This window comes from Hypanus sabinus, chromosome 3 (genome assembly GCF_030144855.1).
Source record: "Hypanus sabinus isolate sHypSab1 chromosome 3, sHypSab1.hap1, whole genome shotgun sequence".
Lineage (NCBI taxonomy): Eukaryota > Metazoa > Chordata > Chondrichthyes > Myliobatiformes > Dasyatidae > Hypanus > Hypanus sabinus.
Genome location: NC_082708.1, coordinates 147,419,731 through 147,439,760, shown reverse-complemented (window position 1 = coordinate 147,439,760; position 20,030 = coordinate 147,419,731). Strand labels below are relative to the sequence as shown.

General features: G+C 42.7%; 1 protein-coding gene across 6 annotated transcripts in view; it reads right to left on the bottom strand.

Annotated features, from left to right (window-relative positions):
- The window catches only part of psd3l (pleckstrin and Sec7 domain containing 3, like), a 476,452-nt gene that overhangs the window by 345,883 nt on the left and 110,539 nt on the right, over positions 1 to 20,030 (bottom strand). Inside the window, exon 2 of one of the 6 annotated variants that reach the window (XM_059965345.1) lies at positions 18,535 to 18,715. The exons of the other annotated variants lie outside the window; for them this stretch is intronic. The gene's annotated coding sequence lies outside the window, so the exon portion shown is untranslated. The remainder of the gene's footprint in view (positions 1 to 18,534; positions 18,716 to 20,030) is intronic. 6 annotated transcript variants of the gene reach the window in all.

The window sequence follows — 20,030 nt, the reverse complement described above, 5'->3', positions numbered from 1 at the left end:
GGGAGAATGAAGGGAGTGAGATGCACCAGAGAGATATTCTGTAATGATCAATAAACCAATTGACCTTGCTGGTCTGTCAAGGGACCTCCTCTCCCCTGCCACTCCTCCCAGCGACCTCTCCCACATGCCTCCCGCAGCACTCCCCTCTCACCAGTCCCAACGTTCTTTGCCCTGCCATATTTACATACTTGCTCTCCACTCCACATTGACAAATATAATACTGTGCAAAAGGCTTAGACACCCCAGATATACAGTATGTGCGCCTCAGACATCTGTAAACTACTGCAGACACACAGATATGCAGGAATGGAGTGATATGGATCACGTTCAGGTAGAAGCAAATTAGTTAATTCAGCATCATATCCATTGTAGGCCGAAGGGCCTGTCCTCTGTTCTATCTTCTAACCCGTCAATCTTCTTTCCACTTCAGGTTTGCACTTTGGTTAAATTGTGTGTCGAACCTAATCAAAAACATTCAGTAAGGGATGTTAAAAAGATCATGCTGCTCGAAGAGACCACAGCATAAGAAATTGAATAAATAAAATGAGCAAATCCATGCTTCATAAAAATGAGGTTAGGTAATATTTTCACCCCAGTAACTCTCTCTTCTTGAAGGCAGTGAAAAGTGCTGAGGTATGGTGGAGAAACTTCTGTGCACTTAAATCTAAACCGGCTTGTACACAAACACGAGGAAATCTGCAGATGCTGGAAATTCAAACAACACCACACACAAAATGCTGGTGTAACACAGCAGGCCAGGCAGCATCTATAGGGAGAAGCGCTGTCGACGTTTCGGGCCGAGACCCTTCGTCAGGACAGCTTATACGCATTCAGTTACTAGAAACTCGGAACTATGAACTTCCTTTGGTTCGCTGAACAGCTCATCGTCATAAGGAACAGCCACAGTCTCACAAAGTGATAACTGCATCGCTGCTTTCTGCAGCGCTTAACACTCTGCCACCTACAGCAAAAAGGAAAATACTTTCTCCAACAGTGCCGAGAGACACCCCAGCTTTCTCACATAATGTAGATGTATATCTGTGCCTGCATGTATATCCTCTCAGTTTTTACAACATAAACTTACAAAGGAGGCTGACGGCATAAATTTGGCACACTAAAGTAAGACCTTTCCCAGTGGAGGTATTGTAATGACATCAACAGCAGGAAGGTGTAATTACACTGTAACATGTTTACATAGGATTTTCCCATTACAAATGCAGTCATTGGAATTCATATGAAAAAATAAACACATCATATGATATTAGGATGGAAAATGAGTTATGTTTAAGCATCGTGAACCAATTACCTAACAGTCCTCCAAGACCGTAAGACCGCAAGACCATAAGACATAACAGAAAATAAGGGCATTCAGCCCATCGAGTCTGTTCCGCCATTCCATCATGGCTGATCTATTTTCCCTCTCAACCCCACTCTCCTGCTGTTTCCCAATAACCTTTACACTCTGATTAATCAAAAACCTATCAATCTCCATCTTAAATATACCCAATGAACTGGGCTGCACAAGAATTCCACAGATTCACCACCCGCTGACCAAAGAAATTTTTCCTCATCTGTGTTCTAAAAAGACATCCCTCAATTCTGATGCTATGCTCTCTTGTCCTAGATGACCGCACTATAGGAAACATCTTCTCCACATCCATTCTACCTTACTTACATACCGCCTGTTATACTGCTGGTGTTCAGGGCAGTAATGAAGGTCCTCCTTCTACATTCAGAGCTTCCTTCATCAGGTCAGTAGCCTCCCCTTAGTTTTCACTACTGTCAGTCATGCAAGTCCCAGCTGGAGACTCAGGAATACCACCACACTCAGATGCAGATGGATTCTTCATTGCTGTTTCCATAACAATTTTGTTTTCCAGTCAGGGTTGTTAGCCCTGAGCTGAACCACCAAACCTGGAGGACCGGTGGATCACCCCTAGTCTGGCCTCTTGCCTTTGACCTGTTTGCCGTGGATAACCCTACCTGGAACCAAAGGATACTGCCCTGACTCCAGCCAACATAGCTCTCTGGGTCATTGAGGCACGCAAACCTCCAAACCACGACAAGGCTCTGGTCCTTCTGGAGGCTCCACTCTATCTAGGGTTTTCAATATTCGATAGGTTTCAATGAGATCCCCCCCACCACCGCTGATTCTTCTATCCTCCAGTGAGTACAAACCCAAAGTCACCAAACGCTCCTCATATGTTAACCCTTTCATTCCTAGGATCATTCTGTAAATTTCCTCTGGACTCCCTGCAAAGCCAGCACATCTTTTCTTAGGTAAGGGGCCCAAAACTGCTCACAATACTTCAAGTGCAGTCTGACCACAGCCTTATAAAGTCTCAGCATTACACCCTTGCTTCTGTATTCTAGTCCTCTCAAAATGAATACTAACATTGCATTTGCCTTCCTTACCACCAACTCAAACTGCAAATCAACCTTTAGGAAATCCTGCACAAGAACTCACAAGTCTCTTTCACCTCTAATTTTGGAATTTTTCTCTCATTAGAAAAGCAGTCCATGCCTATATTCCTTCTGCCAAAGTGTATGACCTTGCAATTCCCTACACTATATTCCATCTGCCAGTTCTTTGCCTATTCCTCCAGTCTAATACCTTCTGCAGACATCCTGCTTCTTCAACACTACCAGCCCTTCCACCTATTTTTGTATCGCCTGCAAACTTCACCACAAAGCCATCAATTCATTCATCCAAATCATAGACATATGTACGATGTGAAAATGCAGTTCTAAAACTGACCCCTGTGACACACCACTAATCATCACTGGCAGCCAACCAGAAAAGGCCCCCTTTATTCCCACTCTTTGCCTCCTGCCCATCAGCCATTGCCTTATCCATGCTAGAATATTTCATGTATTACAATGGGCTTTTACCTTGTTGAGCAGCCTCATGTGTTGGCACCTTGTCAAAAGCCTTCTGAAAATCCAAATAAACACCATCCACTAATTCTTTTTTGTCTGTCCTGCCTGTTATTTCCTCAAATAATTCAATCAGATTTGTCAGCCAAGATTTTCCAAAGGAAACCATGCTGCCTTTGGCCTATTTTATCATTTGCCTCCAAATACCCCAAAATCTCATCTTTAATAATAGACCAACATTTTTCCAACCACTGAAGTCAGACTAACTGACCTTTCTTCTGCCTCCCTCCTTCTTAAAGAGTGGAGTGACAATTGCAATTTTCTCAGTCCTCCGGAACCATTCAAGAATCTAGTATTTCTTGAAAGATCATTACTAATGCCTCCACAATCCTTTAGCTACCTCTTTCAGAACCCTTGGGTGGGGTCAATCTGGTCCAGATGGCTTATCTACCTTCAAACTTTTCAACTTTTCATCACCTTCTCCTTAGTAATAGCAATGACACACACTTCTGCCCCTTGACATTCTCACATTTCTGGTATTTTGCATCTTCCAAAGAGTTGATTCATTTCATCCACCATTTCTTTGCCCCCCTATTAGTATCTCTCCCGTGTCATTTTCTAGAGGTCTGATATCCACTCTTGGCTTTTTTTTACTCTTTATATATCTGAAAAATATTTCCATATCCTCTTATATATTATTGGTTAGCTTACCCTCATATATTTCATCTTTTCTCTCTTTATGACCTTCTTAGTTGCCTTCTGATAGGTTTTTAAAGCTTCCCAATCCTCCACTTTGCAATACTAATGCTCTCTTTTGCCATTACACTGTCTTTGACTTCCCTGTCAGCCACTGGTGTCTCACCCTCCATTTAGAATACTTCCTCATTTTGGGAAGTATCTTTTCTGTGCCTTCCAAAAAGAACTCCTAGAAAGAACAACCGTTACTATTCTGCTGTCATCCTTGCTAGTATCTCCTTCCAATTCACTTTGGCCAGCTCTTCTTTTATGCCTCTGAAATTCCCTTTACTCCACTGTAATACTGATACATCTGATTTTAGCCTCTCCTTCTCAAACCGAAGGGTGAACTCTATCATATTACTATCACTGGGTCTCCTAAGGGTTCCTTTACCTTAAGCTCCTTAATCAAATCTGGGCCATTACATAATACCCAGTCGGGAATTACCATTCCCCTAGTGAGCTCAACCACAAGCTTTTTCCATCACCACACAAAAGCCATCTCATTGGCATTCTACAAACGTGAACAGCGGTGGTTGGCTTCATCAACAAAGATGATGAGTCGGAGTACAGAGAGGAAGTGAAACTGCTGGCGGACTAGTGTGAGCACAACTACGCAAGTCTTCCATGAAGAACAAGAATTTCAGGTTCGATATTATTTACATTCTGTGATATTAAATGAAACTACTGAACCAAGACTGAATGTGGAGAAGACCAAGGGAATGATTGTGGACTTTAAGAAGGTGTGGATAAACCATCCCCCCTGCGCATAGATGGCTCTTCTGTAGACAGAGTTCAGTACACCAAGTTCCTGAGAATTCACATCATGGATTATCTACCCTGATCCCTAAATATCACCTCACTGCATAAAAAAGGACAGCAGTGCCTCCACTTCCTGTGGAGATTGAGGCAAGGCTCCTCCTCCCCATCTTAACTGAATTTTACAGGAGCACCATTGAGAACATCCGAACAAGCTGCATCCCATCAGGTTTAAGAAGCAGCAGAGCATTGGACAAGAAGTCCCTACAAAGGACTGTGAGAACAGCCAAGAGGGTCATAGGATTCTCCCTATCATCCATCAGGGACGTTTATCAGGATAGTTGTATACGTGGGGCCTTTAGTGTTATCAAGGATCCCACACATCCATCAAAAGATTCAAGTATTCTCTTTCACTTTCTACCATCATGCAGGAGACTCCAATGCATAAAGACAAAAATGGTCAGGATGGGAAACAGCTTCTTCCCTCAAGGCATTTGGTTTCTGAACTCCTTGCCGCATCACATTCAAAGTGTCACTGGTTAAATTATCCTGTACCCCACAGTACACCAGAGAAAGCAGGATCTCCCAGTGGCCACACATTTTAATTCCACGTCCCATTCCCAATCTGATATGTCTATCCACGGCCTCCTCTACTGTCAAGATGAAGCCACACTCAGGTTGGAGGAACAACACTTTATATACCGTCTGGGTAGCCTCCAACCTGATGGCATGAACATTGACTTCTCTAACTTCCATTAACACCCCCTCCCCTTCTTACCCCATCCCCGATATATTTAGTTTTCTCCCCCTCCCCTTTTTTTTCTCTCTCTGCCTATTCTCCATCTCCCCCTGGTGCTCCCTTCCTCCTTTCTTTCTCCCTAGGCCTCCTGTCCCATGATCCTTTCCCTTCTCCAGTTCTGTATCCCTTTTGCTAATCACCTCTTAGCTTCACCCCAACCCCTCCGGTGTTCATTTCATATCGCCCCCTCCTATTTTCAAATTTCTTACTATCTTTCATTTCAGTTAGTCCTGATGAAGGATCTCGGCCCGAAACGTCGACAGTGCTTCTTCCTATAGATGCTGCCTGGCCTGCTGTGTTCCACCAGCATTTTGTGTTGTGTTGCTTGAATTTCCAGCATCTGCAGATTTCCTCATGTTTGTGTCCCTACAGTATCTATTTATTTCTGCATAATTCACTTGTAGATTTAATTCTTACTTTCCTAAGTTATTGGGTATTACTAGTGTGTTGTGTGTATTCCTGTGCTTTACACCCTGGTCTAGTAAAATGGTGTCTTGTTTGATGGTGTACATGTATCTAGTTAAATGACAATAAACTTGACTTGATTCCCTCTTTTGGAATCCAGCAGCAACTTAATTTTCCCAATCTACCTGCATATTGAAATCTCTAACGATTTTCACAACATTGCCCCTTTTTTACATGCTTTTTCTATCTCCCATTGTAATTTGTAGCACATTCTGGCTACTGTTCAGAGGCCCCATTCTAACTACCATCAGGGTCCTTTTACCCTTGCAATTTCTTAACTCTACACACAAGTATTCTCCATCATCTGATCGTACGTCCCCTCTTTCTTCGAATTTGACTTTGTTTTTTACCAACAGACTCATACACCCCTTCTACCTAGCAAGGAGTAGGCCTGAAGCCAGTGTTGTCAGTTTGCAGCCACTTCGATTGAGGGGTCAAAGCCATTGTGCTTCACCAGGGGCGGCGTGGCACGTGTCCAGAATGGAGTCGGTGCTGCCCTTCCAGGGTTTTGCTTAGCAGAAGACAAGCTCTGCTGTGGCCAACTGCAGATTGGCGTCAAGACCATCACACTCTACCGGGGGTGGCATAGCACAGTTATGGCAACTGGAGATTTAAAATAGACTGAGGGGTCTGGACTATATACATACATATTTGCCCGGTCGTGCTTTTACTAATCTGTATTGGCTGGTATATAATTCACCTAGCCAGACTCGAGCATCAGGACAAGGACTGGGCCTCAAAGCGATTCTGTTGCCTAGCGGACAGGGGCCAGTCAACAGATATATATATAATGAATATTCAGCATCACTGTATTCTTACTGATATTCTATATAAATTTGTTGACTTGTATGCATCAAGCTGTGTTGGGGGAGGAGGTGGGTATCGGGACTCTTATTTCGTGATTGTGATCTTGTGTGTGACTGTTGGTAATATGCCTTTGCACCTTGACCCCGCAGTGACACGGTCTCCATTTGGCTGTATTCATGATGGTTAAATGACCATTAAATTTGAACTTGAACTTGCCTACCTGCCCGTTCTTTCAATACAATGTTACAACAATCCTTAAATGTTAAGCTCCCAACTATAATTTGCTTTCAACCACGATTCACAGATATACCTTTAACATCACACTTGCCGATCTCTAACTGCGCTACAAGATCATCTGCTTTATTCCATATACTGCATGCATCAAATAGAAACATAGACACCTCCAGCACAATACAGGCCCTTCAGCCCACAATGCTGTGCCCAACTTGTACATACTTTAGAAATTACCTAGGGTTACCCACAGCCCTCTACTTCTCTATGCTCCATGTACTTAATCAGCAGTCTCTTAAAAGACCCTATCATATCCACCTGCCCACAAGGATACTCACCCCCCTCAGCTTTAGGTGTAACCCATCTCTTTTATACAGCTCATGGCTTCCCCAGAACAGATCCTAATGATCCAGAAATCTGAAGCCATGTCCCCTGCACTAACTCCTCAGCCACGCATTCATCGGCCAAATCATCCTACTCTTACTCTCACTGGCAGCAATCCAGAGATGACCATGATGGACATCCTGTTTTTCAGCTTTTTGCCTGATTCCCTACCTTCTCTGTTCAGTACCTCTTCCCTTTTCCTACCTATGTTGTTGGTGCCAATATGTACCATGACATCCAGCTGTTCATCCTCCCCCTTTAGAATGCCATGGACCCAATCCAGCACATTCCTGAACCTGGCACCTGGGAGACAACACACCATCCAAGTATTTCTTTGACATCCACAGAATCTGTTTTCTGCCCCTTTAACTATGGAATCACCGATCTCTCCTGCACTCCTCTTCTGAGCCAGATTCAGTGCCAGAGATCCAGTCACTGCAGCCTCTCCCTGGTAGGCTACATCCATCACCACCCCCCACCCCTAAACAGTATCCAAAGCAGTATACGTATTATTGAGGGAACAGCCACAGGGGTGCTCTGCTGTGGCTACCTAATCCCTTTTGCTGTCCTAACAGTCACCTAGGTACCAGCTTCCTTAAACTTAGGAGTGACTTCTTTCCAGTAGCTCCAATCTATCACCTCCTCATTTTTCTGTATGAGCCGAAATAATCCAGTTCCTTCACACAGTCTCTAAGGAGATGTAGCTCAATGTATTCATGCAAATATAGTTATCAGAGAGACTGGAGGTCTCCCATGGTTCCCAAGATCTCACACAACGTATGTACCTCCAAACCCATTTTCAGTGCACTTGCTGTACATTAACAGAAAAAAAACAGAAACTTATTTAATTAGAACCTCCTTCTCCTGTGCTTGCCCAAGCCTGCTGAACCAAAGCCTGGCCATTCTACCACTGGCCCAATCCAGCAAAGGCCGCTCTGCTTACAGTTCCTGTCCTTTTATTGGCTCTGCATTGACTGCAACCTGCTGCAACATCAGAGCTCTTTTTAAACTTTATTCATTACCAGTTCATTACCAATGAACAACCTGTCATGCTGATGACAGACCCAAAAGTACCAGAGCTCTTTTTAAACCTTGCACTGTGTCACCAACTAGCAACCTCTCATGCTGATTGCATGCAGCACTCCAAGAAAAGCCAAAAACACCGGAGCCACTTTTAAACCTGATGCTGCGTTACCAATGAAGGAACTCTCGTGCTAATTTTAGCAAAAAGCAGCATCTGCCTTTGCCTCTCTCTGAGCTACAGCTCAGGAGTGTAACTAGACTCATTTATTTCTTAAAGTTTCTGATAATGTCAAAGCTCAAAGTACAGGCAGTAGTTATTCAGCATTTCTCCATGGGTCGCATTGAATACTACATAACTGCGTAAGATCCCTCCCACCCTATCATTCAGGAACAAGCATTTTCAGGTTCAAGTATCACAGAACAGTATTCATTCTAATTTACCTCAATCAAATTGACACATATTAAATTGATGCAGTTGATTTAACACAGTTATATATAATTAAGTTAGTTTATTAATACAGTACACTATAAAATTACAGAAATAACAAGATATTGAATATAACCGCCAAACAATCCTTGTTGTCTAAACCATCTGAACCCTACTGATGATTCCATTTTAATTATTCATTCTTGTCTAACCAGATTTGAATACATGGTACTCATAGAGAAAATCATCAGCCCAGTTTAAAATATGTAATCCAAAAATCATCAGGGGGCTTTCAAACATTTTAGGAGGATCAAAGCAAATGTATTGAGTATGAAGTGACAGTATACTTACAGCTGAACTGCCCTCACTTGAACAAATTATGAGCAATCAGTAATTAAAATAACCAAAGCAGAAGACCTTCAATAAATTATTTCAAGAGGATGGCTCAGGCAAGCATTAACACAAACTATTGAAGTTTAGCTCTGATTCAGCTTAGAACTAAGTTTGATGCCAACACTGAACTGATCACTGACACATTTTCAGTGGGATTTTTTTTTTGCTATTATAGCTACTGCTATTATTTTGTTGTATTTGCACGAATTGTCTTCTTTTGCACACTGGTTGCTTGCCAGTCTTTTTCAATCATTCTACTGTATTTCATTGTTCTACTGTGAATATCTGCAAGAAAATGAATCTTTGGGTAGTATTTGCTGACGATATTAAATTTATTTTGAATTTAGTGGACGTTGCCAGGATTGGAAAATTGTAACTATGAATAAAGACAGGACAGACTGAGGTTGTTTTCATTGGAACAGAGGAGGCTAAACTGAGAAAACACAAGAGGCTGCAATTCATGTTTAATTGAAGTGTGTAAAACCCCCTCTGTTCCAAAGGAAGAGCTTACTTCCCTGAGCAGAAGAACAAAATAATCAGAAGGGAGACAAAGAAAACCATCTTTTCACCTCGAGAGCAGCAAGGATCGTGAACTCATCTAGCTCACAGGTGATGGAGGTAGAAACCCTAATCAGCTTCAAAAGTCTTAAAAGTATATAAATATGAACTGCAATGCAATGGATTAAGTGCAAGAACTTGCTGTTTGCCTTGTCAATACGCATAAACATGATGGGCCAAATCTGCAGCTTCTGCAGCTTATTTTTAACAATTCTGTGATTCCATTATCTCTCATGTGCCCTTCTGTTTTGACAGCAGCCCAATAAACGCTGGCCCTTTACTTGGGGTTTTCAACTTTGTGGAAGAGAAAAATCAGGTTTATTGTCACCGGTACACACCGAGAAATGTGTTGTTTTGTGGCAGCATTATAGTACAATTCATAAATATTACTGTAAATCAAAATAAATATACAGTGTAAGAGAGTTAAGTTGGGCACATTTGTTTAACTTTCACCTGGAATGGTTATGTCTTATAGTAACATTTTACTGTGCCAGCAAGCCGGGTTCAATTCTGCCACTCTCTGGAAGGAATTTGGATGTTCTCCATGTGACCACAGGGGTTCCCTTCAGGCACTCTGGTTTCCTCCCACAGTCCAAAGATGTACCGATTGGTAGGTTTCTTGGTCATTGTAAATTGTCATATGATTAGGCTAGGATTAAATCAGGGGATTGCTGGTCGGTGCAGCTCAAAGGGCTGGAAGGACCTGTTCTACCCTTTATGTAAAGTAAATAAAAAAAGAAATAAAGTTAGGGATGGTAAATTATGGGATTATGTTTGCACCAGAAACATGGTGACATTTGTGGGCTCCCTCAGCACATCAGACACTTAGCCTCAAAATTCGGGGAATAGATTTAGGACGGAGATGAGGAGGAACTGCTTTTCCCAGGGAGTGGAGAACCTGTGGAATTCTCTGCCCAATGAAGCAGTGGAGGCTACCTCAGTAAATATCTTTAAGACAAGGTAGACTTTTGCATTGTAGGGAAATTAAGAGTTATGGGGAAAAGGTAGGTAGGTGGAGATGAGTCCATGGCCAAATCAGCCATCAGCTTATTGACTGGTGGAGCAGGCACGACAGGCCAGATGGCCAACTCCTGCTCCTATTTCTTATGTCCTTATGACACATTTCACTGTATGTTTTGATGTTTCGAGAAGCTCCTCTTTAAGTTGGATTAGAGCAGGTTTCTGTGAACTGGAAAAGAAAATCTTCAAAAACAAGATCCAGTGAGTGGGACTACAGGAAAGACTTTTCAAAGAAAGTTACACAGACAGGATGGACTGAATGGGCTCCATCTGTGCTACATAATTCTAAACTACATTTTTACCTACTCTTTTCCTACACACAGCATCTGTTAAATTGCACATTCCTGTTGTTTTGTGTTGGGACATGGAGCCAACAAGCAGTTATTCAGCTGCATGTGTTTCTTCTTTCTCTCCAGTGCTTGTTCATTATTGCCTCAAGACCAGCTGGCTGTTGATTCCTTCCATTCCCCAAATGACAAATGTGACAATCCAATACACAGCCGCAAGCATGCTCTAGCCCACAGCGGAGGTGGGCAAGAAAGCCAGAGACACAATCAGCTAAGTCGGAGAAGGGAGGAGGAAGTAAGAGTGTTAAGATTGTTAATTAATTTTAATAATTTGCTGTTTTAAAAATTAATGTTGTGAAAGGAATAAATAAGGCTCAAGAGAAAAACAAACAGATTACCATCTGCAAGGTAATGCATAATTCAACCCAGGAGTACAAGTAACAATGATATTTGCAATTATATAACATCTTCAGGACATCAAAGCAACTCAATGATGCATTATGCTTGCTGTTTCTTAGGCAACAGTATCAGTACTATCTCATTGACAACAAGTGGATGAAGGACCAGTTAATCTGTTTCTTTTGACATTGGAGGTTGAGCAAGTTACATTGGCTCCCTGCTTTCTTCTGAGTTGGCTAATGCATTTTCAACTTCTGGTCTGATTTGTTAGTGGCCACTACCTTCCAAAACTGACATTTTAGATCATATGACCAGAAGGCATAGGAGAATTAGGCAATTTGACTCATCGAGTCTGCTCTGCCATTCCGTCATGACAGATCCTTTTTCCCGCTCCCCAGCCTTCTCCCTGTAAACTTTGATGCTCTCTCCAATCAAGAACCCATCAAGCTCTGCCCTAAATACACCCAACACCCTGGCCTTCACATCTTCCTGTGGTAACAAATTCCACAAGTTCACCACCCTTTGGCTAAAGAAATTTCTCCACAGCTCTGTTTTAAATGGATACCCTGAATATAATGAATTTTCTAACACTGCATTTCATTTGCCACTTTCTTGCCCATTCTCCTAGTCTTTCTGCAGTCTACCTGTTTTCTCAAAACTACCTGCCCCTCCATCAACCTTCGTATCATCTGCAAACTTACCATCATCTAAATCATTGATATACAGCATAAAAAGAAGTGCTCCCAACACTGATCCCTGCGGAGCATCACTAGTCACTGGCAGCCAACCAGAAAAAGGATCCTTTTATTCCCACTCACTGCCCCCTATCAATCAGTGAAGGCTCTAAACATGCCAGTAACTTTCCTGTAATACCATGGGTCCTTAACTTGGTAAGCAGCCTCCTGTATGACACCTTGTCAAAGGCCGTCTGGAAGTCCAAATATACAACATCCACTGCCTCCCCTTTATCTAGCCTACTTGTAAACTCCACAGAGAATTCCAACAGGTTTGTCAGGCAAGATAGTCATATAAGGAAACTATGCTAACTTTGCTTAACTTGTCCTATGTCACCAAGTACTCCATAACCTCATCCCAACCACTGAGGTCAGGCTAACTGGTCTATAATTTCCTTTCTGCTGCCTTCCTCCTTTATTAAAGAGTGGAATAACATTTGCAGTTTTCCAGTCCTCTGGCACCATGCCAGTGTCCAATGATTTTTGAAAGATCATTTCTAATGCCGCCACAATCTCTAACGCTACCTCTTTCAGAACCCGAGGGTGCAGTTCATCTGATCTGGGTGACTTATGTACCTTTAGGTCTTTCAGCTTTTTGAGTACCTTCTCCCTTGTAATTGTAACTGCACCCACTTCTCTTCCTTTACACACTACAACATCTGGCACACTGCTACTGTCTTCCACAATGAAGACTGATGCAAAATACTCATTTAGTTCAGCAGCCATCTCCTTGTCCCCCATTATTATTCCCCTGCCTCATTTTCTAGCGGTTCTATATCCACCGTCATCTCTTTTATTTTTTACTTAGATGAAGCAGCTTTTACTATCCACTTCGATATTATTTGCTAGCTTGCTTTCTTATTTTTTGCTTTTGCTTTTACATTAGCTTTGACTTCCCTGGTCAGCCACAGTTATACTATTTTGCCATTTGAGTAGTTCTTCATTTTTGGAATGCATCTATCCTACATCTTCCTTATTTTTCCTGGAATTTCATGTCATTTGTGCTCAGCTGCCGTCCCTGCAAGTGTTTCCTTCCAATTTACTTTGGCCAACTCCTCTCTCATAGCACTGTAATTTTCCTTACTCCATTGAAATACTGATATATCAGACTTTGCTTTCTCCCTATCAAATTTCAAGTTGAAATCAGTCATACTGTGATCACTGATTCCTAATTGTTCCTTTATCTTAAGTTCTCTAATTGCCTCCAGTTTATTAAATAACACCCAATCCAGTACAGCTGACCCCCTAGTAGGCTCAACGACAAGGTGCTCTAAAATGCCATTGTGTAGGTATTTAACAAACTCACTCTCTTGTGATCCAATTCCAACCTGATTTTCCCACTCAACCTTCATGCTGAAATCTCTCATGACTTTCATAACATTGCCCTTTTGACACGCCTTTCTATTTCTCATTGTAATCTGTGGTCCACACCCCAGCTATTATTGGGAGGCCTGTACATAACTGCCATCAGGATCCTTTTACCTTTGTAGTTTCTTAACTCAACCCACGAGGATTCAACATCTTCAGATGCTATGTCACACCTTTCTACTGACGTGATGCCTACCAGCAGAGCCATGCCAGCCCCTCTGCCCACTTTCCTATCCTTCTGATACAACATGTAACTTTGGACATTCAGCTCCCTACGACAACCATCCTTCAGCCATGATTCAGTGATGGCCACAACATCATTCCTGATCATCTGTAATAGTGCAACAAGATCATCCATCTTATATCTTATATTTCATGTATTGAGATTTAACACTTTGAGTACTGTATTTGCTACCCTTTTAGATTTTGCATCCCTAATGCACTGATACTCACCCTGTTGGTGGCAATTTTGTCCCATCATCTGCCTGCCCTTCCTAACAGGCAGACACACTCTATCTTTCCTTTCTTTTCACAATCTGGCCTATCCTGAGTTCCGTCATTCCGGTTCCCACCCCCTGGCAAATTAGTTTAAACCCTCCCCAATAACTCTAACAAACCTGCCCGTGAGAATATTGGTCCCCCTCAGGCTCAGGTGCAACCCGTCACTTTCGAACAGGTCATACCTCCCCAAGAAGAGATCCCAATGATCCAAGAACCTGAAATTTTAAATACTAAAAGGAACAACAGCTCCTGTTGCTTATGACAGGATCATAAGCAACAGGAACTGGAGTAGCCATTCAATCCTTCTGCACTGTCCTACTATTCAACAAGGGGTTTGGAGGGATATGGCCAAGGTGCAGGTCAGTGGGACTAGGCAGAAAAATGGTTTGGCACAGCCAAGAAGAGCCAAAAGGCCTGTTTTTGTGCTGTCATGTTCTATGGTAAGGCCAAAGTTAATCTGATCTTGGCCGCAGCTCCACTTTCCATTGACTTTGGCATTGTGGTCAGCACAGACATCGTAAGCCAAAGGGCCTGCCTGTTCCTGTGCCACAACCATAACCCTCAATCCCACTCTGATCCGGAAACCTAACAAGACAGGGCGCGTTACTTCCTATCTAGGTAAAAAGCTTGAAGCTCATGATTAAAAATCAATCACCAAGTAGCCCAATTGCAAATTCAGCAAACTCTTTACCTAAAGAGCTTAATATAATTGACCTTCCACAGTGATGCCCATGGAATCATGGGTAAGGACAGTGTTTACCCAAAACAGAGGATGCAAGGTGGGAATTGAATGAAGGAGCGTAGACCAAAAAAATTTGCACCACTTTAAAGAATGATGGAAAGTCTTTAGCCTTTTGACTAAGATCAGGTATACTGTTTGTTCCGGAGAAACAAGTTTTGCATGTTTCAGCCTGAGGGTATGTGTTGACAGTTCACTGCCCTTCTACCGTTCTCAAACAAAAACAGAATTCTGCTGAAAGAGCTCAGCCAGTCAGGGAGCACCAGTGGAAAAAGAAACTTGTAAATGCTGCAGGTTGGAGACCCTTCATTAGAACTGGGCATGTAGTGTTTATTTCTTCAGAACGTTCTAAGATTCCCTAAACCAAACTGTTGCCGGGTTTATTTTTCCATAGTTGCTGCTTGATTGGCTGATGTGTTCTCACATTTTCTGGCTTGTTTCAGATTCTAATCTCTGCAGGGTATTTTTTTTTGTTTCCCTCCACCTGCCAAGGTTCCAGGTGAGATTCTCAGAGTGAAAGGAAGGAAAATCTGGCAGTTGCAAATTGTCGAGCCCCAATCATCAATCCTCAACCACAAGCAGCATTTTACATTTTGTATTATGAGTGATAACTTGTCAATGCACTTCATTACATCACAAATGGTTTAAATACGTTTTCAGAAATAGTAAATTGGAAAAGGACAACAAACAGTAACTATGCCAGGAATATCAATGTCCATAACGTGATGAACAAGTAAACGGAAAGCATGTGAGTGACTAGAATTAGTTGCTTTCAGTTACTTAACAGTGACTGCTTTGCCAAACCAAGGCATCTAACACCCGATTATTGCTCACCGCCTGGGTTATCTGATTTCAGATGGACATTATCTAAGTGGCAGGAACAACTGCTTTTGGTGAAAAAAAGGAGGAAAGGAAGAAAAGTAAAGAGTGAACTAGTACTCTGATACACTGACTAACATTAACATTAATTGTGTTCATTGCCTATTTTGGATAATTTCTCACAGTAAGGTCCCATGTATAATTAAAAAAATGAATGTTTTATTACTCAACAAGAGAAACATATTTTCCACAGATGAGTAGAGAATATCATGTTCATTAGTGCCATTTATGACCAACTGAAGACAGGGACTTGGGACCCTAGGACTAATTTACTTCTCATTTGAAAGATGGCACTTCTGCTGATCAATTGTAATCCCTGGGTTGAACTCAGAGGGGGAGGGGTGACAGTAATGTTTTTGAATTCAATTCTAGAGTGTCACCTTGAACCCACCAATTTCCACATCAAGATTAACAATGTTCCCTGGTGACCCAAGATCAAGGTCAGGATGTGGCTCCACCAAGGTGCCTCTGACCCTGCCAAAGTTCAATTGCTCTGCTGGCAGTCCTCACTGTCTGGGGTATTTTTCCCCATTTGGATAAGGCTTCAGACACCAGGGGGTTTCAATGGTATGTGCCAAGACTGCAATCCAGCAAAGAAGGCATTGCTAGTAAATACAGAATATGCTGGAAACATTCAGCAGGTCAGGCAGCATCTGTGGAAAGATGACGCCTGCAACCCTTTGTCAGGACTGGGAAAGAAAGCAATTATTAAAAGGAGGGAAGGTGGGGGAGAGATTTGGAGAGCAGAGAATGTCAGTGATAGGATGTCAGAAACCAGTCAAGAGGACCATCACTGTATGGTCTAATGAGACAAGCTCTATGCTTCAGGCCTATTTTGAGCACAGTAACTGGCAAATGTCCAAGGAGGCCACCACAAACAGAGAACATACAAGCCTGAAGAAATTTGCCTCATCTATCATCAGCTACATCAGGAAGTGTGTAACAATGCTAATACTTCAAGAATGGTCATTTCATAGCCCAACCAGACACACTGGCTAAATGCTGAGGTGCACTCCCTACTACAAGGCCGGAATTCTGCCGTAAAGTCTAGTGACACGGGAGCTATCAGAGCAGCCAGGAGGAACCACGTCTTGGGCATCAAAAGAGCAAACACCATTTATACCCCAAAAAAATTCAACTAACCATGTCCAACAAAGATTCCTGGTCATGTGGCAGGGCATCAAGGCATTACTGACTGCATAAAGAAAAACAGTGTCAACTGCACCAGCGATGCCTCCCTCCCTAATGCTCTAAACAACTTTAATACACACAATGCTGACCCTGAAAGCTACCCTTCTGTCAGGTGAGCAACCACTGCCTGTAGCAGCAACAGACATGAGAATGTTTCAGCAGAGAGATCACTCCTGTAGGGTGGCCAGACCTGACAACATCCCAGGCAGAATATTCAGGAAGTGTGCACACCAGCTCACTGATGTCTTTACAGACATCTTCAACACTTCATTCATTCAAGCTGCCGTCCCCACTTGCTTCAAATCAACCACCATCATTCCTGCACCAAGGAATTCTGCACATTCAGACTGAAACGACTACTGGTTGTTGACAGTGACGCCAGTCATCATGAAGTGCTTTGAACAGCTGGTAATGGCACATATCAAAAACTCTATTCCTGCTACAACAGAAACACCGATAAACCTACTGACAGAACCGCTCTACGACAGATGTGTCGTGCGCCTGGTCCTGACACACCTAGGAAACAAAGACAATTATGTCAGAACGCTGTTTCTGGATTTGAGTTCCACATCCAACACACTGTCCCACAGACATTAGTGAATAAAGTCTACTCCTTGGTCTGAATACACCATCTTTCAACTGGGTGTTGGACTTCCTAACCAACAGAGCTCAGATAGTCAGGATGCAGAACTGCTCTTCCCTCCCCATCGTCTTCAACACAGGTCCCCCCTTGGGATGTGTGCTGAGCCCACTGCTGTACACTCTGCTCACACATGACTACATGGCCAAACACACAATTAACCACATTGTCAAGTTGTCCAATGCAGCCTACAGAGGGGAGGTGGAAGAGTTCGAGGCTTGGTGTCACACAAATAACCTCTTCCTCAATGTCAACTAGATAAAGGAGATGGTTATTGACTTCAGAAGAACTCACACCACCCACATCCCTCTCTACATCTGTGACACAGCGGTGGAAACTGTGAGCAGTTTCAAACTCCTGGAAGTGAATATCATGCACAACCTCTCATGGTCCCAGAACACACTCCACACAATCACGAACATCTCTGCTTTCTGAAGAGAGCTGACCATGCACATTTATGTTCAAGTCATTCTGCAGATGAACAGTCGAGGGCATCCTAACAGGCTGCATCACTTCACGGTACAGAAATTGCACGAAGGCAGACAGAACTTCTCAACGATGGGTCGTCAAATCTGCCCAACGCATCACCAGCACCAGCCTACCTGCCATCAAAGACATATATACAGAAAGGTTCTGAAAATAGGCTGGTACCATCGTGACAGATAAAGTGAGCATTAGTCTGTCCCATTTCCATCAGGGAGAGGACTACAAAGCATCCATGCCAAGATTACCAGACTCAGAAGAGTTACTTTCCCAAGCAGCTAGGCTGATCAACACCTCCATGCACTAACTCACCCCTCCACACACCCCCACCACAACTTCATAATTTCCTGTTGGCTACCTTATATACAGATACTAATATGCCTAGGGTCACTTTATGGACATACAAACTATACATACAAGCTATCTTATGTGTTTATACTCTTATTGTGTGGGGTTTTTTTTGGTGCTGCATTAGACCCAGACTAACATTTATTTCATTCTCCTTTACTCTTGTATACTGGAAATGACATTAAACAATCTTGAATTTGCATCTAAAAGGACTTGGCAATGGTACTTAGCACATTAAGTTTCTTTAAGCATTATAGTTAAATTGTGGAATCTCCTCAGCAGGCCAATACTATTAGAACATTTTAGCCCAACCATTCAGAATTCCACCTGTTCTGTCAAATTAAGCTCAAACTAATCCTTTATGTAGTATTGTGGAATTAATACAAACATATTTTAATGCAAGTTTCCCAGTTTTATTGGGATTAGGGTTTTTTGGAGGCTGGGGTAATTCCTCCTGGTAAAACAACACTGTGCGAGTCCAACATACCTCCCCCAACTACTCACTGTCTTCTTCCCAGATGGCCTATTGTTTCCACTCAAGTTCTCTGGAGTCTGAGCTAACTGTTGAAGCCGAAGTGGGACAGGCAGTGGAGACATTAGGGATGGCAGATGCTGAAATCTGGAGCAACACACAACATACTGGAGGAACTCAGCAGGTCAGGTAGCACCTATGGAGAGAAATGGACAGTCAACATTTCCAATCAAACAACTCGAGTCCAGATGAAGGGTCTCAACCTGAAACACTGACTGTCCATTTTCCCCTCCATAGATAATACCTGTTCCACTGAGTTTGTCCAATAATTTGTGTTTGAAGGGCTTATAGACTCTGTAACAGGTGGGACTGAAGATACTTAGCAGGCAAGCTGGGTGAGTAGCTTAGGATACAGTGAACTCAAGTTCAATTTCAAGTTTAATTGTCATTCAACCATACGTGAATACAGCCGAATGAAACAGTGTTCCTCTGGGGCCAAGGTGGAAAGCACAGTACCAACAGTCACACGAAGCACAAGGCGCATATAGCACGTACAAGATAAAAATAGAATGCTGTCGGCAACAGGAAATCTGCAGCTGTCCACAGATGAATTTAATCCAGCTTATCCTCCATCAAGCGAACGCTGGAATGCAGCATTGTTGCTAGCGTGGACACTGTGCCACACTGATGCCAGCATGGACGCTGTGCCACACCACCTATGGGCACTGCCACCGATGCCCCCTCCTAGGCGACTGCAAACAGGTGACAACACCACGGCATGTGGAAACAGCAGTGCTGCCATTTATCAATGCTTTGCAAGAAGTCCACATCTAAAGGAGAACTCAGAAGGGCAGGGTCTGGTTGACCATGAGCTTTGTGCCAAGTTTGAAAACTCAATCTACAAGAAATGCCTAAAGGCTGCATCGAAGCATTGAAGGTGATTGTGAATTTTGTTGATCCCTGCCTTCACTAAGAGGAGGCTCCCAAAAAATGGGAAGTAATTTGAAGATAGTAGTATACTCTTTAATGATCAGCAGAAAAGTATGGCTTCACAGTAGTCACAATGCAGGTCATTTCTAAACTACTTTGTGAAGCCACTTGATGTACATGAGCACCACCCTTGCCATTTACAACATCCTTTGCTCACTCTCCGCTCCACATTGACAAATACAGTACTGTGCAAAATGTCTTGGGCCATATACCAGTGCCTAGGACATTTGCACAGTACTGTAACTATGAACACAAACCATCATTAAATGGACACGTTTGTCTAGAGTAGAAATAACACTGCTTACCTTACAGTACATTACACACCTCACTAATGTACGTGTTGTAACAGTACATCTTACATTATTGCCAAAACAAGGGTTTTGTAATCTTACTGCTAACCTAAAACACTTGGTTCTCCTGGAAGAAATAGTTTTCCATTCCAATTGTTTTAACAAAACCTTCTGCGCTGGATACAGCTTATGCCAATATAGCACCCCATTCTAAATGCACCAGCATATTTG